Genomic DNA, 19194 nt, shown 5'->3' on the forward strand with positions numbered 1-19194 from the left:
GAGAGATTTAGTTGGACATGGGGAAGAATTTTTATTTATTTTTTAAAAATTTTTATTGATTTGTGGGGTACGTGTGCAGATTTGTTACATGGACATATTGCATAGTGGTGAAGTCTGGGCTTTTTATGTCACCTTCACCCAGTGAGTGTATTTAGTACCCATTAGGTAATTTCTCATCTCCCACCCCTCTCCCACCTCCCACCTTCCACCCCCCTGCCCCTCCGAGTCTCCAGTGTCTGTTCTACTGGGAAGAACTTTTTAAGACTGGTCAAGTGAGGCCATGGGAGTGGAGAAGGGACAAAGGAATCTGTAACTGGTTGTGATCAATTAGTTGTAAATACCACTGCACTCAGACCATCCTACTGGGAAGAACTTTGAACCATTAGATTTATTGGACACTGCAGGAGGGAAACTTGGGAGGTTCGTGGTAGTGTGTGTGCGGAGTGTAAATGGATACACCCAGTTTGGTGTAATGTGAAGGAGCCGGACACGCAGGGAGAGGGAACAAGGCCTCTTGTGACCCCTCTAGCCTATAATCTCCAGTACATGGTTATTTTCATAGGTAAACTCACGTGACAAATAATCCGTGTGAAATTGTGTTTGCTCTTGCAGTCTGTGTATTATAGAAGTAGAATTCAGTCTAGTTGGCCTCAAAACCAGATCACTGTTTTCTATTCTCAATACCTAGCAAGGTCTTTCTAATATAATTCCCAATAACTTGATATTATGTGTTTTAAGAAAAATGAGTGAAAATTACTCTAGGAGTTAATAATTGGTAAGCATGTTCAGACTAACAGCTTTCTGTCCCTACAAGGAAATGATTCTTTTTGCCAATATCAGTGTTATATTTACCAATCATAATATTGACCTCAAAGGTTAATGGTATAAACTCATTATTAGTTAAGGAAGATGCTATCAGGGAAGATTTTAGAATTAAAAAAATGCTTAATTAGTAACAGTGAAATATTTGTTCACATCTCTACTTCTTTCATAGTATAGCAAGAGAGACCTGAAATATAATACCTGGGTTATGCTTGTTTTGCTTATCATTGTACTTTGTCATTAACAAGTTTCTTAATTTTATCATAGATATTTTAAAAGTGTTGCCCACAAGTCCGTAGGCATCACTAACTTGAGGGTGGAGATGACACATTGAAATTCAGACTCAGTTGTTGCAGCTTGATGACCTTTATCTGAGCGCCTTCTGGGTCTTAGTCCAGTTTGAGGTGTTCACTTTGGTTCCTATGTCCGTGGTCCCCCAGGGGCGTCTCACAGGTGGAGGAATTTCTCGTCTCCCTCAGCTGCTGTGCCTCATGCCTGTCCCTGCAGTCGTCTCCGTATGACTGACGCAGTCGTCTCTCCAGACCTTGCTTGGTGCTCCACCAGGATGATGCTGGTGACGCTGGCTGGTGCTGGCAGGGACGCGTGCCATCACCTTCGAGCACTGTTTGAAGTGCACCCTGTGTCACTGCTACTGCTCTTGTCACCTGGGCTGCCATTCGTGATGGTGTTGCCGGTCCTTTGTACTTTCAGCGCCACTTGATCCTTCACAGCCCGGACTGTGAGTCCAGTCCCTGCAGAGTAGGGAGGCAGCTTCTTATGGTCTGTGTTGAAGTTCTGCAGACCTAGAGCTCATTAGTCATTCTGTGAAACACTTTCCACAGTGCCCGCTTGCTGACAAGGTCCCTGAGTTAGATCAGGTTCATAAACACCCGCTGTAATCCACTGGGAGAGTTTCCCTCTGACTCATAGGCCTCTATTGCTCTTGGGATGAATTCTGTCTCAGGAGGGTGGATCATCTTATAAATCTTATATTATTTGCTGTCTTCCCTGCTATTTCACCACAGATTGTCAATATATGTCTGAATTCTAGTCCTAGTATCTATAAGGTGAAAGTTCTTTTCCCAGGATGTTCATTTAAAATATTATTTGAATTATTCAGTAGCCTCATACCTGGGCTCATTATTTTGTCACTTTTCAGTTTATGCTCAACACAGAAGCCAGAGTGATCCTGTTGAAATATGTGAGACCATGTTACCTCTCTGCTCAAACTGTTCTGTGGCTTCCTTTCCCAGAGTTCAAGGCAAGTTCTTCTTTATGACTCTTAAGGTTCTTTATGTTCTCCTTGTTTCCTCTTATCTTTCTGGCTTCATCTAGTCTCCTTTTTTCATTTAATACTGTATTTTGTACATTTTTTTTCATATGAGCAAATGTAATTTTTTCAAGACTGTAATCTTTTTCAGGGCTGTATAGTATGTCATAGAATAATAATAATATAACCATTTTCATATTGATGGACATTTAAAGTTATTTCTAAAACTTTGTCAATTGCAAACAGTGCTTCAATAAACATTGTTGTATATATTGGTCTGCATACATGAAATATATGATTTCTTGCATTTTACACTTTCCTTAGGGAGAATTATTCTTTTTTCCTGCTGTTACAATCTTTAGACACTCCTTTAGTGAGAATCTGTTCTTGGTGCATGTTTTAGTTTTTGTCTTTCTGAAAATATCTTTATTTTGCCTACATTTCTGTTTACACGGTTTTAAATGACAAGGATACTTTCTTAAAGGTTTTGAATATATTATTCCACTGTCTTCTGGCTTCCATTGCTGCTATTGAGAAGTCTGCTATCAGTGTAATAACGTGTCTATTTTTCTAGTTATCTCTTTTCTCTGTAGGATACTTTTAAAGTTATTGACATCATTTTGTGCTTTGCAACTTCGTTATCAGGCCTCAAATGTCTTTCTTGAGCTCTAGCTTGGGCTTGTTGTGCTTTCTGAATCTGAAGCTTATGTTGTTTGCCAGTTTTGGAAAAATCAGTCTTTATTTCTTCTAATATTATTTTCTTCCCTCCCCCATTACACACACTCCATTCTCTTTGGTCTGATTTTTTAGAACTCTAAATAGATCTGTGTTGTTATTTTGGTCCCCATTTTTCTTAACTTCCTTTAGGTTTCTCACTGTTTTTATCCTTGTGCCTCATTCTGTTTACTATCTTTTGTGTCTGATTTATTTCACTATTTCTCTTCTCAGTTTTATAAGATTTGCTATTTATTCTATCCATTGAGCTTTTAATTTCAAAAATTATATTTTTGAAGTTCTAGTTTTCAAAATCTGTCTTTAAAAATCTCTTATTGTTTGCTCATACTTGGAATCCTTATTTTCTTTTTTAAACGTTTTAGATATTTTTATTATATATGTTGTTTCAGATAACTTTAATATCAAAAGCCTTTGAGGCAGGAGCAAAACAAAATATTTTAATTCTGTTTCTGATGGGTTATAATCACAGGTGTTTAGATTTTCTATAGTAATTTTGAATTGCAAATTTATGTTTGGCAAGACCTGAGTTGAGTATTTCTTCTTCCAAAGGATATTTATATTTGCCTCTGTCCTGTGCCTGATATGAGATCTCTGTGGGATTACAAAATCAATTCCTAGGCTTTGTAGATAAAAAGATAAGTAGTTATTGCATTTACAGTAAATTTCTTAGTGAATTTATTTGTTGAGTCTTAAGTATATTCTACATTTAATTTGATCCTAACTTGGATGTATTCTGAAAGAAATGTGACACATGGCTTAATTTGGTTCTTTAATATTTTGTTTTATTGTATTTTCATTTTAAAATATTTTTAGTAATTCTTAATGTAGCTTACAAATATTTTCATCTTAGTAAACTTTGAGTCATTTTAATAGTAGGTATGATTCTACTCATAAATTTTAGCTTATTTCCAAATTATTGAAACTGTGTGTTATATCTAGGAGTGCCAGGAGTCTGTTGCACTTCAAACTATCTTTATGTCAAATGGGAAAAGCCTTCACTAAGTTTGCATTTCTACACAGAATTATTTTTTGGTGTAATATGAAAATTAAATGTTATGAATAAAATGAAACTGTTTTATGAGAGGGTCAGTTAATTTTACATTTCTGAAGTTTCACGCTAAGGCTGTGTTTCTTTAAAATGTTTTAGTTCAAAGAGTTAAATATAAGGGATATTGTGAATAAAAATACATGTTGTCTTTTTGTTTAATCACATACTTGTAGGAAGAATTATTAAAAAACACTGTCTCATGCTAAATTAAAACATGGCCTCTTGTCTTCCTTCCTCTTTAAGGGAATCATAATAAAAGCTATTGCTTTAGGATAGGATGCACATCTTAGCTGACTAAAAGGTATATCAGGTTTTGTATGACAGATCATCTTTCTGCAGGCAACCTATTAACTTCTTTTTCCCCTGTGTTCTTATAAAAACTTAGTGTTGGCTTTTTATGATTGATATCTGAAAAATGTCAAAACATTGATTCTCAGTTGGAAGTTCCTTGTCATAGATTAATCAAAATTGAACATCTGTGGAACAGCATTTCTTTCCCTTTTTTGTTGTTGATTTTTTTTTTTAACTCTCATGAAGGGCCCTTGGGACAGATGGCCCCTTACTGTTGGTTTGATTACCATGATCACCCACAGCTTCAGAGGAGTGCCAAGAAAAGAAATTGCTTTCTTTGTCAAGGTGTTTTCAATTCAATTCTCACCCATTAGCCCTGTTTGGTTAAGTTTGGAATTACTCTATCAGGTGATTGATGAGAGTTTTCATTTTATTATAATAGGTCTTATTTAAAAGGAGTGGAAGTAGTAAAATGATATATCTAACACGGTATGGATTATATGAGATTCTTAGAAGTTTCATTTTCATTACCTTAGTTAGAATTTGCTAATCTATGAGCAAAAAGAGCTTCCTTATTTTGAGTTGTGATGCTAATTTTAGGTTATTCTGGGGAGAAATATTTAGAATGACTAGAATTATCCATTAAGTTGTTTCTATGGTTTGCATTTCAAAAGCACCAAAATTATTTTACAGTAGTAGAAGCAGTTTGATTTTCCAGATGACTCTTTAGAATGAAGATAATCACAATGGGATCATTACATTAGATTTTATTTCTATCACTGCTTATGTACATTTTTAGGATGGTGAACAAATGGACAAATTTCCAAATTTGCTTGCTTTTAAATGTGTACATCATATAAAGCAACAAATAGAAGTGTGATCTCTATTTTTGCAACTGGTTATAAAGTAAAAGATCTTGAAATAATGTTTTCATTTCTATAAGGTTTTTGTGCATGTAAGTCAAACTTAACATGATTATATGAAGAATTATTTTAATTCCAGATTGAGAGGATATTAATTTGAATACTATTAATATTCTTTACAAGGTTTCTTCACATACAGATTTCCAAGTATTGTTCAGAGGAAGTCTGTAAGATTTAGGCCATTGTTTTACAAAAAAAAATTTAAATACTTGTTTTGCTGAAAATATCTTCTTGTAGATAATTAAGTGTGAATGTACTTTAAACTAGTGTCCAGTGAATGACCATTAAAGTCAAAGGTAACCAACCAGAGCAAACTGGGTTTACTTGTGTGGTGCTGTACGTGCAGCGGCGTGTTTCAGAGAGGATGTCCTGCTAGAAGCCGGGATACCTGGATTCCAGTCTTGGCTTCGATAGTTACTAGCTCCAGAACCGCAGGATGAAATATAACTTTCCTAAGTCCGAGTGGTAAAAAGTACCTTTAAGGTCCTTTCTCATTCAGAAAATTCTAAGATTCTATCCATATATAATGAAACTTTTTGTGAAAATACAAAATAAACAAAAGCCTTAAATTTTTTTACATTCACAGATACACCTACTGTGCATTTACCCTTCTGTTGTTCAAATTGGAACTTAATTGCTTAAATTCTACAAAGCAAAGCATTCTAAGAAACCACAGCAAAAAATATTTCCTCACGTATCTGACATGGAAAGGTACAGACAGATGTCTGTCTTGTTTAGATATGGACTGTCAATGTGTCTGTATGTGGCGTACATAGAGGAAATGAATAGCCAGTATATCTTTATGTTCACATAACTAAAGTTCTCCATCAATTATATAGGTCCAGTGTCATAAAACACTCAATTTTGAAATAAAATTCTTTTCTTTGGGATATGGAAGTAGAATTATCCTATTAGTAGACTTACTAGCACAGAAAGGGTTTTAAAAACATTTTGGTAGTGTTTTTCTTTCTAAAAATATTTCCTGCTGTAATTGCTCTGGGTGGTGTTTCTTCTTGGCCCTGTGAAGATCTACCTATCGTCAAATAAAAAAATATGTAATAAAGAGAATTTTTAATTATTTATTGCCATATTAGAAAGAATATTTACAATCAGGAAGTATTAAATTCCTTAACATGTGACACATAATGGTAATCGTTGTGAGAGATACATGATCTGTGCTATTAGCTCTCAAAGTCTGGTGCTTAGACGAGTAGTGTCAGTATCACCTGGGAACATGTTAGAAATGCATTTTCTCAGACCAGCCTCAGAAGTTCTGTGAGTAGGACTCAACAGTGTGGATGTGTAGACATTTCTGTTGCATGCTAAAGTTTGAGAACTGCTGAACTAGACCTTTAAAAAGATACTAAAATTCTATATTCTCATCTACATGTTAGCTTTAAAATAATTTGTACACACATCTGATTATGTTTTATCAAGATTATTTTTAGTCTGAATTTAAGATTTTTCAGCAATGAATTTGTTTTTGTTTTCACTATTGCTTGTAGTCTTAACGTTTGTAATGTTGTGCAGTCTGTAATATTGTGTTTTTTTTATTACTGCTTTGTCAGAATGAGTGATATTTTTCCATCAATGCTGTAAATCTGTGTTTTGCTGGGGTACATGCAAGGAAAAATGGCATGGTGTTGGTTCTCTGGCTTTCTGGTTTCGCCAAGGTCATTTGTGGCCCTAAATGATTGAGATACTTCCTGAAATCCTTTTTTGCAATCAGGCTGAATATAAAATTACAATGATTAGTGGGTTTGAAAACTACTTTGCAGATGTAATAAAAATTATAATTTTAACTGTAGTTATTAAACTTCGTGCTTTTCAGGCTTTTTCATATACTAGCACATGTAGAAAATGATAGTTACATAGGATACTTGGATAAGCAGATGAGACACTGTTCTTTTAAAATCAACTTAGAGAAGTGGAGAAGGAAATTGATTCGCTATTTTTCAATACCTGCGTCTGATCACAGACGGAAAGCATTGTGTTACTCATAGGTAGAAGACCAGAACTTAAGCTGCCTAATTTCATAATTCTACTTATGCTTCCATTTATTTATTTCATCTTATTTCTCAATCCTACAGTCTTCATATATATGTAGTATATCTTCAACTGAAAATAGCTGTTTTAAAATGTATTTGCATGTTTTGGTGGCAGAGAGCTTCCTACTAAACAAAAAAAATGAGCAACTTTTACACAAAACTCTTATTTTTGTACCACAACAGATTTACTTAGATTTATGGCTTTCTCTTCTGTTTTTCCTGTAACAATGGCACACGTCCTCCAGCTTCTGTCTAAGGCTCGTCTCACCGTCCTGACCAGGATTCCAGCCCTGGCTGTGTTCTCAGGGATCTTAGGCTCTTTCTTTCTCTGGTGCTCTGCTAGCTCATCACTTCCTGTCAGCCTTTAAACATGTGCAAGTCTGTGCCCGTCTGAAATTAAAACACAACAAATCTGTCAAACTTAACCTTTCTACCCACCTTTACTTTCTTCTGCCTTTTATAGCCTTTCTTAAATAAATTGCCTCCATACAGTCTCTCTTTCCTCACACTCTTTCCATAATCTTAAATCTGCATCCTTCTTCCTGCCTTTCAATTGAAGCCCATCTGACTGTGGCTGTATGTCTTTAAATACAGTTGCAGTTCTTCAGTTGTCACTTTTCAATGTTTGCAGCATTTTTGAGGATTTCTTTTAGATGCACTCTGTTCCCTTGACTTCATGACAACACACACTCCAGCTGCATTCACCATACCTTTCTGGTGGTTCTTCCTCACCTGGTTTGTGCCATGTCTGCTTCAGTGGCTTTCCTTGCCAATCCGGCTTCATCTCTTGACGTTGTCTCCCTCCCAATCTACATTCTAGATATATTAGATTTTTTTTCAGTTTCTAAAAGGTGTTCTGTTTTCTTGTAACCTCCAAGACTTCACGCATATTGGTTCTCCACTCAGTAGCATTTTCCCTTGCCCACTGTATGGCACAAATCATCATTTTCTTATCTAACCTGAGTGTCAGTTTTCCTGTCCTTTCCTTCTGAAGTCCTGTAGTGGCTCTCTAAATAGGTTAGATCTCCTTATTATGTGCTCCTGCAGCATCCTATGCAGCTAGTACCATAAAATTTTACTGTATTATATGTTTTGATGCTCCTCTTTTCTATGAGTGGTAAGGACTCTGCTTTGTTCACCATTGTATCCCTACAGGTGAAAGAACAAAAATCACACATTTTCTTTAATGATTTCTGCTCATTTATGTTTAGAAGACCTCATTCCTTCATTAGTCGTGTTTTCTGACGTTATTAAGCCAGTGACTCTTCAAGTTGAGTTGAAGAGTTTCTACCTGATAACCGTGCCTGAGACAATGCTTTGAACAACTAGGTTTCTTCCATGGGTGTCGTAGGTCAGTGCCCGGCAGGGACTTTTCCCGTTTCTTTAGTACCGCATAGCTTTTTCAATGAAATAAATTGAACTTAAGTTAAATGTGCCACAAAAATGTATGAATTATTGGAAATTATTTAAAGTAAGTATTCTTTCCATCTCAATTAAGAAAGCTCCAGGCTCTGACATTAGCTAGCTGTATGGCTAAGACAAACTCCTCATTGTTTTGACTTTAATTTCCTCACACTAAAGTTCTGATTCTACAATGTAGGTAAACCAAGTACAGAAAGCTATAATCATGCAAAACACTAATAGGATACATTCTACCTTTTCAAAAGTAGTCTCTGATTTGCAATTTTACAAATGTGTGATTTTAAAGATATTGTATATTTCATCATTGAATTCTACAGAATTAAATATTATTCACTTATGAAAATTACAAACTTCTTCCTGCATAATTTTATAGTGAAGTAGAATCACATTAGTATTCTAAGTAATTTTAACTTTTGTTTTTAATTAAGGGCCAGAAAATGTGAAATATCTGATTGGGAAAGAAAAGACAATACTGCTGAATTTATCTTATTTTACATTTTAAAAAACCCTTAATGGATTTGGAATCTTTGTGATGGTGGCACACAAATCATACTTTAAATATTCACCTTCCAAATTTACTAATTTAATAAAAATTTGTATTTTTTTTACTACACTGTAACATTTCTTATTAAAATAAGAAATATTTATGTCAAAATGAAGTTATATATTTTTATCGTTACTTGGTTTCTAGATTGTTGGCAGCAAAGTTTTTTTTTAAATTAAGATATGGAGTCTCTTTTGAATTACTAGTAGACGTTAGCAAGAAGAAAACGCAGTGTGTATCAGTCATCACTGGCAGCGATTATTCCCACCAGCGGTTCTCATCCTTTCACTCATAAAATCAGCATAAAATTGACCTAATATTGCCAGATCAGATTGAGTATCTGGAAAGTAATCCTCAGGGAACAGAAAATTCGGTCTTTGTGCATAAAGTTGTAGAATCGGATTATTTTTTTCAGAGCTCTTTTGTTTCTTCCTTTGCAGTACTTCTGAAAAGTTGCCACAAAGATGCATCAGATGTGCTCTAAATCTAATCACATAGGCAGGAACCAAGTTAATCCATCTCAAAATATGGATGCACATGATTATAATAAAGTTTTGAGTGCTGAAGGATAAAATTCATTTAATGAGAAGAAAAGGATATTTTCCACTTCGTGATGAAACCAGTAGATGCTATTTTCATGTATTTACTTGTTTTCCCTGTGTGGAAAAGCAGAGTGTACAGAAAAAACTGGTGGAGTAAGAGATGAGGAAAAGCGAGACAGGAAAACACACTTAGGTAAATGCTGCAAACAGTACAGGCAGACGGTAAGGGCTGCACAGCAACGTGTAAGAAACTTGTCACAAACGTTTTCTCAAATGAGAACTACAAAGTTGAGTTGTTTAGAAGGGTTGTTTGAAATATTCACAGTGAAACCTCTTAATTCCATTGTTTATGAGAACATTATGTAACATTTCTGCATTATGATTTGTTTACATGGCTATTAGTTATTGTAGTAATTTATCAAGGTAGTAACTTTTGTTTCCTATTTGATGGAGATTCCATCATATACTTTTGTCTTATGAGATTTAGATCTTAGCATCTACCATTTTGCTAAAATTGCCACATATGTATATTTTTTCCAACTGGGAACATAGTTATCCACAGGACATTAATGTTTGAGTATTTTATGGTGATGAATAATGCATTTCAAATTTATTTTAGAAATGGAAACATTTTGTTTTACATGAGGACATAATCATTTAATATTACCTTTATAAGTTTGTAATACATTATTTTCATATAAGATGTTTTAAATGATTTATTTATGTTAACTTATATGGGAACTTTTTACTCCTTAATAAGTAAAAAGTTTAATTCTAGAAAGCATGCTTTTTTTTAAGTTAAAATATTTGAAAAATATTCTGTTAAATAAAAACACAGGAGGAACTAGCTCCTGCTAAAAATGTTGCTAGACATTTATTAAAGTTTGGAATTAAAACTTTTGAAATTATACATCCTTAAATAATATTTCTTAAAAAGCAATATGGAGTAGTAGAAATAAACTGTAGATTTCCATTGGTTGAGTACCTGGAGTGTGGATCTTTGGTCCACCAGGGCCTTTTCCTTGGAGTGGAGTTCGAACCCTGTCATATAGGTTGTACTTGTTGTTCATATTTTATCTTGGGCTTTCAAAGGTTTTTGTCAGAAGTAATAATCTATTATTAAACACTATCCTTTTAAGAGACATTTAAAGTATTCAGAAGTTTTTGACAAAATTAAAAAATAAGTGTATGACCAACATATTTATTAGTGATTATTACAACTAAAACTTCACTTTCTTATGCTAAACAGAAGAGAAGTATTGTGAGAAATAAAGAAAACAAAAAGCTGATGTGAATATTTATAAAGCAATATTGATTTATATAAATTACCAAATTACTAGCTATATTAGAAAAATTTCTCTGAACTGTCCTGCAAATACCAACTGTATTTTAAATAAGCTGCCTTATACCTGCCTGCCAACTCACCTATTACGGCAAAGTCTAGGACTCTTAAAGCCAATATGAAGCAAACATTATTACAATTTTTGTAAATTTTTATTGGGGATTTTAAATGGAAATTTAAGCTGTATATTTTAGACTAGTCCCTGAGGGCTATAATGTATGTGATTACATGTTTACCACATTTAAAATTTTCTTTTCAAATTAAAACCAATATTTTTGTAAGCATAGTTAAAATTGAAAATTCAAAGTTCAGAATCTTTATGACATGTAAATAAAAAAGTGAGTTGCTAAAAGAAATACAGTAATGGTTTTTGATGGCCTAAGTTACTAATTTCATTTATTGTATTCCAAAGGTCATTAAAACCCTTAAAAGTTCAACATATTTAACTCAATCAAGGAAAAGAAGTGAACCTCATCAACTGTAAATGTTTCAAGAGAAATTTAAAAATTATAATTAAAGTAGCTTTGACAATTTTAAGAGTATTTAACCAGGACTGTTGCTTTAAATGTGTTCTTTTGCCTCTGTTTAAGGATGTGTGTCAATTATTTACAGATCCTGTGGTTTTGTGGAAATTCCCAGAGGACTTTGGAGACCAGGTTGGAACCACATAATTTTTTGTAAAAAATTTAAAATTGAAATATTACAATTACTCCTACTCTTGCTGCTGCTGCAGCTGCTACTACACTACACATAAGTAGCTATAATTATTTTCTCTTGATCAACTGTGAGGAAAAATCTTTGTCAGGTAATTCTAACATTTCTGTCAACTTGATGTTGGAATCTATTGATTATCTTTTTTCTTTCATTTTGAGATCTTCCTAGTTCTTGGTATAATAAGGGATTTTCAACTGAAACGTGGACATTTTTGTATTACATTACAAGACTTGGATCTTTTTTAGCTCTTTTAATTGGCTTCCTTTCTTGGGTACTACCTCATCACCAGCAGGTGGGGGTAGAAGTCCAGATTCCTCACTCGGCCTCCACTGACAGGTGAGAGGGATTCTTGTTACTGCTGGGTGGGGATGAACATGTTCTAGTGCCCTTCCCCGTGGTCTCCCCTGACACAGTAGCAGGGGCAGAAGAGCTCACTACCCAGTCAGCAGAAAGCCCCAGCACCCTACTTGGTCTTCTCTGACACCCCCTCTGTGGGGGTGTTGGTGTGCCTTGTTAGCCTTGCCAGGGTGGAAGTTTAGGCTCCCCATTTGGCCTTTACTGGTGTGGGCCATAGTTTTTGCTGTGATGCTTGGGTAGAGGAGAGTGGTTATTGTGTAAGAGTTTTCTCTCTTGTTCAGCTGCCCCTTTCCTGGTCCTGTAGCTTCTAGAGAGAGCAGGCTTTTGTTGGGACTTTTTTCATCTGTACCCATTGGCATTTCTCGGTTACCAGCTTGTTCTCCTTCAAGTCTGAGATATATGAGGCAAAAGGAAAACCCAGGAAACTCACCACCATAGCATCCCTCAGGCTGTGAAGTCCCTGGCCCGTCTGCCTTTTTCTCTCTCCCATGCAGCGTCATCTTTTTATGTATATGTGCAATCCGCCACATCTCTTACGCTCTCTTTCACATGTTCTGTCTTCAACTCTCTATAATATATAAACACACACACATATATAGTATCTAGGGTTTTTAGTTGTACTTAATGAGTGAAACAGGGAAAACTACTTATCCATCGTCCTGGAAGCAGAAGTCCACCTTGGCTTTAAGGGTAGTTTTTGTACATCAAATGGTACATTAGGTTGTTTTCATGCCCCCCATCCCCCAGCCTGTGCATATAGGACCCCATTGCTTCTGACCTTTGGAGTCTAGACACCGAGTTTCTTTGTGGGGAATTTTTCCTTTTTTTTTTTTAATTGCTTTTACAGCCTTTGTCTTTGGTCTGCAGTTTCACAATTACGTATTTATGTATGGATTCTTATTTATTCACATGATTCAATGTTATTTTTTATTCTAACAATCCTTTAATTTTCCTTCTATAAAATTTTCACCCATTAATTCTTTTAATGTTGTCTCTCTACCCCCATTCTCCTATTTCTTTTTTTAATTCCAAAATGCCTTTTAGACCCTTTCCTTCAATCCTCCCCATCTCTTAAGTTCTCTATCATATGTTCTATCTTGAACTCTCTATACTGGTGCCTGGTAATTTCCTCCAGTTTCTATTCTAATTCACTACTTCTCTCTTCAGTCTTGCCCACTTTGCTTTCTAACATATCCATTGAGTAATTTTAATTACTGTAATTTTTATTTGTAGATATTCTAGATTCTATTAATAGAAATCTATTAATTCTTTCAAGACATCCTATTCTTTTTTTTTTAGGATTCACTTCCTTTTTTATGGTATTGATCATATTGAAGATACTTTATCAGGTTGTTCTTTTTTGTGTGTTTTGCTTTGTTTTGAGACAAGGTCTTTGTCTCCCAAGCTGAAGTGTGGTGCCACTATCGTAGCTCACTGCATCCCCAAACTTCTGGTCTCGAGCAGTCCTCCTGCCTCAGGCTCCCCAGTAGCTGGGTCTACAGGTGCGAGTCTACAAGTGTGCACCACTGTGCCTAGCTAATTTTTTTTATTTTTTGTAGAACAAGGTCTTGCTGTGTTGCCCAGGCTGGTCTCAAACTCCCGGCCTCAAGCGACCCTCCTGCCTCAGCCTCTGAAATTGCTGGCATTACAGGTGTGAACCAGCACACCCAGCCTATCGAGTTGTTCTTTTATTGAAATCTTGAAGGACTAAAGTATAGTCTGGCTGATTCACTCCTGGTGGCTTGTTTCCTTGAGTGTTTTGTGGTCTTACGTTTATTTTTGAAGCAGCGGTGCGTGTGGGGATTGTGTGTGTTGGGTGAGGATATGTCCTTCCAGAGTGATCTGCGTTTGCTTCTTCTGGGCATCTCAGTGATACTCCTTTCTAGAGCCACCTTTATTTTTGCTAATTTCCTAACTTGGGGGTTCATTGTCCACATGGTTATTTAAATTTGAATCCCAAGCCTACTTGTGGTACCAGCCCATAATTAATTTTCAAAGGGGAATGTTTATCCCATTCTGCTGAGAGAGCAGGCAGAGTCAGGGAAGATTCCTTGCCTGCCTGAGCTAGTGAGTGTGCTTTTGTTTTTCATCTCACCCTTTCACTTCTGGCCTAACCCTGAAGAAAACTCAGATTCAGTTCCGTACTCTCTCTGTCACGTGGACACCAGCTCTTGTCCCATCCCAAACAGACACTAAAGCCAATCTCAGTCTAGCAGCCCCCCACCCAAGGCCCTCATTGCTTTTTTCAGTTTCTTCTCTGTTCTAAGCATCTGAAGATTTCCTAAAAGCTCAGCTATGCATTTTTAAAGTATGATATACTTTATCTAGCATTTTTATGTATTAATATTTGATCCCAAAAGGTTTTCAAACCAAAAGATTTTATATTTACTCTAAATAATTATCTTTTTGTTTGCTTATTAGTTTTTATTTTTAATTATTATGGATATATAATAAGCAGTTGCACATATTTATGGGATACATGTGATATTTTGATACAAACATATAATGTGTAACATTTGAGCTACAACTGCAGTCTCCATCCCCTGGGCCATGGACTGGTACTGGAATGTGGCCTGTCACTAACCAGGCTACACAGCAGGAGGTGATTGGCTGGAGGAAGAGCCAGCAAAGCTCCATCTGTATTTGCAGCAGCCAACCATCACTGCCCAGTGCCCGCATCACCGCCTGAGCTCCATGACATATTTGTAAATATGGTAATTATATATCTTTTGTCCAGCAAGGTACAGTTCAATAGATATATTACCCTTTGGCTAGTTGAGACTATGATGCAAGCTGGATAGTAATAATAATAGAGTATATTTAAGCAAAATTACCATAGCAGAAAATGATGATTTTTTTTTTATGAGACAGAGTCTTGCTCTGTCACCCAGGCTAGAGTGCTGTAGCATCAGCCTAGCTCACAGCAACCTCAAACTCCTGGGCTTAAGAAATCTCCTGCCTCAGCCTCCCAGGAAGCTGGGACTACAGGCTTACACCAGGACACTTGGCTTATTTTTTCTATTTTTAGTAGAGATGGGGTCTCACTCTTGCTCAGGCTGGTCTCCAACTCTTGAGCTCAAGTGATCCTCCCACCTCAGCCTCCCAGAGTGCTAGGATTACAGGCATGAGCCACCACACCTGGCCTGGAACAAATATTTCTTAAAGTCCATGCTTAGCTATATGAATAGTTTAAGTTCCAGGATTACACGGATTTGTGAAATTCATTTTTCTGTGTACCTATGTACAGAAACATTTGAATCTTTAAACTGTGTTATACATTGTTCTTTTTCTCTCTTAAGACATGCTATTGCCTACATGTTGCCAGCTTCTTGACCTGGTTTTCTTCTTCTCTTTACAACTTATACAATGTATTGGGCTTTATTTCTTAAATAGAAGAGGGTCTTGAACAAAACTCAGAAATTCCAATATTTGGGCTGGGCACAGTGCCTCACGCCTGTAATCCTAACACTCTGGAAGGCTGAGGCGGGAGGATCGCTTGAGGTCAGGAGTTCGAGACCAGCCTGAGCAAGAGCTAAAACCCCATCTATACTAAAAATAGAAAGAAATTATCTGGACAGCTAAAAATATATATATAGAAAAAAATTAGCCAGGCATGGTGGCACATGCCTGTAGTCCCAGCTACTCAGGAGGCTGAGGCAGGAGGGTCGCTTAAGCCCAGGAGTTTGAGGTTGCTGTGACCTAGGCTGACACCACGGCACTCACTCTAGCTGGGCAACAGAGCGAGACTCTGTCTCAAAAAAAAAAAAAAAAAAAGAAATTCCAATATTCTTGTTAGTCTGACGAGCTTGACCATTTTCCCTTCAATTTCTTGGGTTGTAAAAGTACTCAATGAAAATGATTAAGCCTGGCATGCATTATTTATTTGTTTGTTTATTTTTATTATGGCAAAATATAGGTAACATAAAATATACATTTTATGTGTACAGTTCATTGGCATTAAGTACAGTCACATTGTTGTACAGATGTCACCACCATCCACCTCTAGAGCTTTTTCATCTTCCAAACTGCTGCTCATCCCCATTAGGCAGCAGTTTTCCACTCTCCCTCCTCCTGCTCCTGGCAACCACAGTTCTTCTTTGTGTCTCTGTGAGTTTGACTCTCATTTAAGTATTTGTCCTTTTGTGACTGGCTTATTTCACTTAGCACAGTGTCTTCAGGGTTCATCCATGTTGTAGCATGTGTCAGAATTTCTTTCCTTTTTAGGGCTGAATAATACTCTGTTGTGTGGATATACCACATTTTGTTTATCCATTCATCCTGCTGACATAATCCTAACAGCACTATTCTTTGAGTTCAATTGCCTGTAACCATCTGAATATCATGAGAAGTTGAATAGGGTTCACCTCTGAGTGATGATGAATATAGTTCTTAAGAAACAGGCAGGGCTCAGTGGCTTATGCCTGAAATCTCAGCACTTTGGGAGGCCAAGGCAGGAGGATTGCTTGAGGTCAGGAGTTCAAGAACAGCCTGAACATCATAGCAAGAGCCCACCCCCATCCCCTACAAAAAATAAAAAAAATATTAGCCAGGTGTGATGGCATGCACCTGTAATCCCAGCTTCTTAGGAGGCTGAGGCAGAAGGATCACTTGAACCCAGGAATTTGAGGTTGCAGTGAACCCACTGCATTCTAGCCTGGGCAGCAGAGCCAGACACTGTCCCAGAGTGACAGGGCTGGGCCAAATGTCAGGAAAGAAACAGACTATTGGAGCTTAATGTGGGGAGGGAAGGTAGCCAAGGTTAGGGAGTGTTTGATCTGGAAAAGGAGGAGCGAACAAGGGAGCCAGGACTACGGAGCAGGATGTTCCAGGCCACACAACGAGCTGGGCAGCAGTGGGGCTTGGTGGTGGTGAGTCAGGATCGTGGGTGAGGGCTGGGCTCGGCAGTGGAGTGAAAGGGAGAGGGAGTTGGTGTTCTCCTAAACACTTCAGTTACTGTGCTAAGCAGAACGCAAGTTCTTTGCTAACCAGAAAAAGTGAAGTGACTCACCAAGGAAGGTTAAGTCTCCGGTGGCCTGGCACAGTGGGCAGGGGGACAGCCTGAGCACAGGGCTGGCTTTGAGGACTTGGGCTGCCCTGGAGAAGGACTAAGGCCCGCGAGGCAGCGGGGTAGCTGCCAGGCGACCGCAGCGTGGGGGCAGAGGCCTGGCGGTGGTTGGGTGCGGAGGGTGCAGGTGACAGGGGAAGGCGTGCCTGGAGCAGGATGTGTGGGGTGTGAGGGATGGGACTTGGCCGGAGATTGAACGTGGAGGTGGACAAAAAGGAGTCGAGGATAAACGTGGGGGTGATTTGCTGTGGAGCCTGGGCGGGGAGTGATGCCCCTTCCTAGGCCAGCATGGGCCTGGAGGGAGGGACCAAAAGGAATTCTGTCTTGTAAATGTGAAGTCTGCCGTGTTTATCAGGCAGTCTCATGGCCATGTGGGGGCATCAGTGGGGTCTTAGTGAAGCAGTCTGAGCTGGAGACAAAATTGGAGTCGAATGTCACCAGGAAAGAGAGGCCAGGACCCACGCAGTGGAGCTGCAGTCCCCACAGGGCAGATTGAGAGGGTCCGGCGCTGGGGTGGCGGTGGCCGGCAGGTGCGAGACCCGGAGATGGCGAGCCGCAAAGGCGGGGTGGACGAGGACAGGAGTGCCCACTAGTTTTGGGCACACGGAGCTGGGGGACCTCGGCAGGCTGCTGCGGAGAGTGTCAGAGACAGACCCAGGGCGGGCGCAGCAGAGAAGGCGGCGGAGGCAGGGCTGAGGACTGCGGGCGGCCGGAGGGAGAGTCGCCGACAGGACCGCCAGCATGTTTTTGGTTGGTGTTTTAGGATGGTAGGTGCCAGGGCCACCTCTATTTTGCTGATAGGAAAAAGATACAGCAAAGGGGGAGAGATGGGTAATGCGGGGAGAAAGCGTGTTACTGAGAGAGAACAGTCCCGCGAGTGTGCGCAGGGCACGGGGCCGGGGCTCGGTCTCCTGTCTGGTGATGGGCAGCGGTGACCGTGGATCCTGGCCGGGAGACGAGGCGGTTCCCATCTGAGGACATCCCTGTTCCCTAGAAGAGGCGGAGGGGACTCTGGGGAGCCCGCCTGGGCTTGGCGGTGGCTCTTCTGCCTGCAGATGCCTCGCCCTCCTCAGGAGTCTCAGGGCAAGGTCCACTCGTGGCTGCTTTGGCCCTGAGAGAGCGTCCTCCTGTCCCAGGCCGGCCTCCCCACCTCCTGTCATTCCTGTGACCTGGTTTCAGACAGCACAGCTCCCCACACGTGTGTTCAGTGTCTTTCAAACGTTTCTATATTAGAACAACGTCTGCCCTGTGTTGTGGTTCACAAAGCAAACGTGGGTGTTTTTGTGGGAAGATGGTATTTAGTAGTGAGGGTCTCAGCTGGTTGGAAGTAAAGCCAGTGTCACTCTTCCAGGTCCGTGACAAGAAATTACTACAGAGGCGCAGCCGGGGTGCTCCTTGTCTGCGACATCACCAGGTGATGCCAGCTCCCAGGGTAGAGGAGGCCGCCCAGCACCGCGTCTGCAGCCCGGCCCTGGCAAGGCGCCCTGTGTGCCGTGTGTGCCGTGTGCTGTGGGTGCCCGGGCAGGCAGTGAGGCTGTCACCCAGGTGTCGGGCAGGCGGTGCGGCCGTCACCCAGGTGCCCGGGGCAGGCGGTGCAGCCGTCACCCAGGTGCCCGGGGCAGGCGGTGCGGCCGTCACCCAGGAAGCCCCTTACTTCCATCTGGATCTGAGAGGTCTTGGAACGAGCCCCCACCACTACTTTACCACGTAGAGAAACATGTTTACAAGGTTTTAGGTAGATAAAGCAATTTTTCATGTTTCATTACATTTCTTAACATGATGCCTGGACACTTTCCTCAAGGTTCACGAAGCTTTCTGTGTGGTGAGTTCTTAGAAGTGAGTTACTCTGGGTGGAGATTGCCTGGGTTCCAGTCCTGGTCCCGTTACCAGCTGGTAACAGGTGCTTCAGCCGCCTGGACCTTGGTTCCCTGGTCCGTAGATGAAGGTGATAATAATCATGTCATCCTCGTGAGGTTATTGGAGGTTTAAATTAAGTTAACGTGAAACATTTATATTGTAGCTATTAGCTACCTATGGCAATTTAAATGAAATTAAATAAAGTAAAAAATTT

General features: G+C 39.0%; 1 long non-coding RNA gene across 1 annotated transcript in view; it reads left to right on the plus strand.

The window, feature by feature from the left end:
• Nucleotides 1-19194, plus strand: part of LOC123629866 — a 32247-nt gene that overhangs the window by 11927 nt on the left and 1126 nt on the right. The window contains exon 3 of the long non-coding RNA XR_006732341.1: nt 11600-11643. This is a non-coding gene — a long non-coding RNA (uncharacterized LOC123629866). The remainder of the gene's footprint in view (nt 1-11599; nt 11644-19194) is intronic.

Source organism: Lemur catta, unplaced genomic scaffold (assembly GCF_020740605.2).
Source record: "Lemur catta isolate mLemCat1 unplaced genomic scaffold, mLemCat1.pri scaffold_55_ctg1, whole genome shotgun sequence".
In the NCBI taxonomy this organism is placed as follows: domain Eukaryota; kingdom Metazoa; phylum Chordata; class Mammalia; order Primates; family Lemuridae; genus Lemur; species Lemur catta.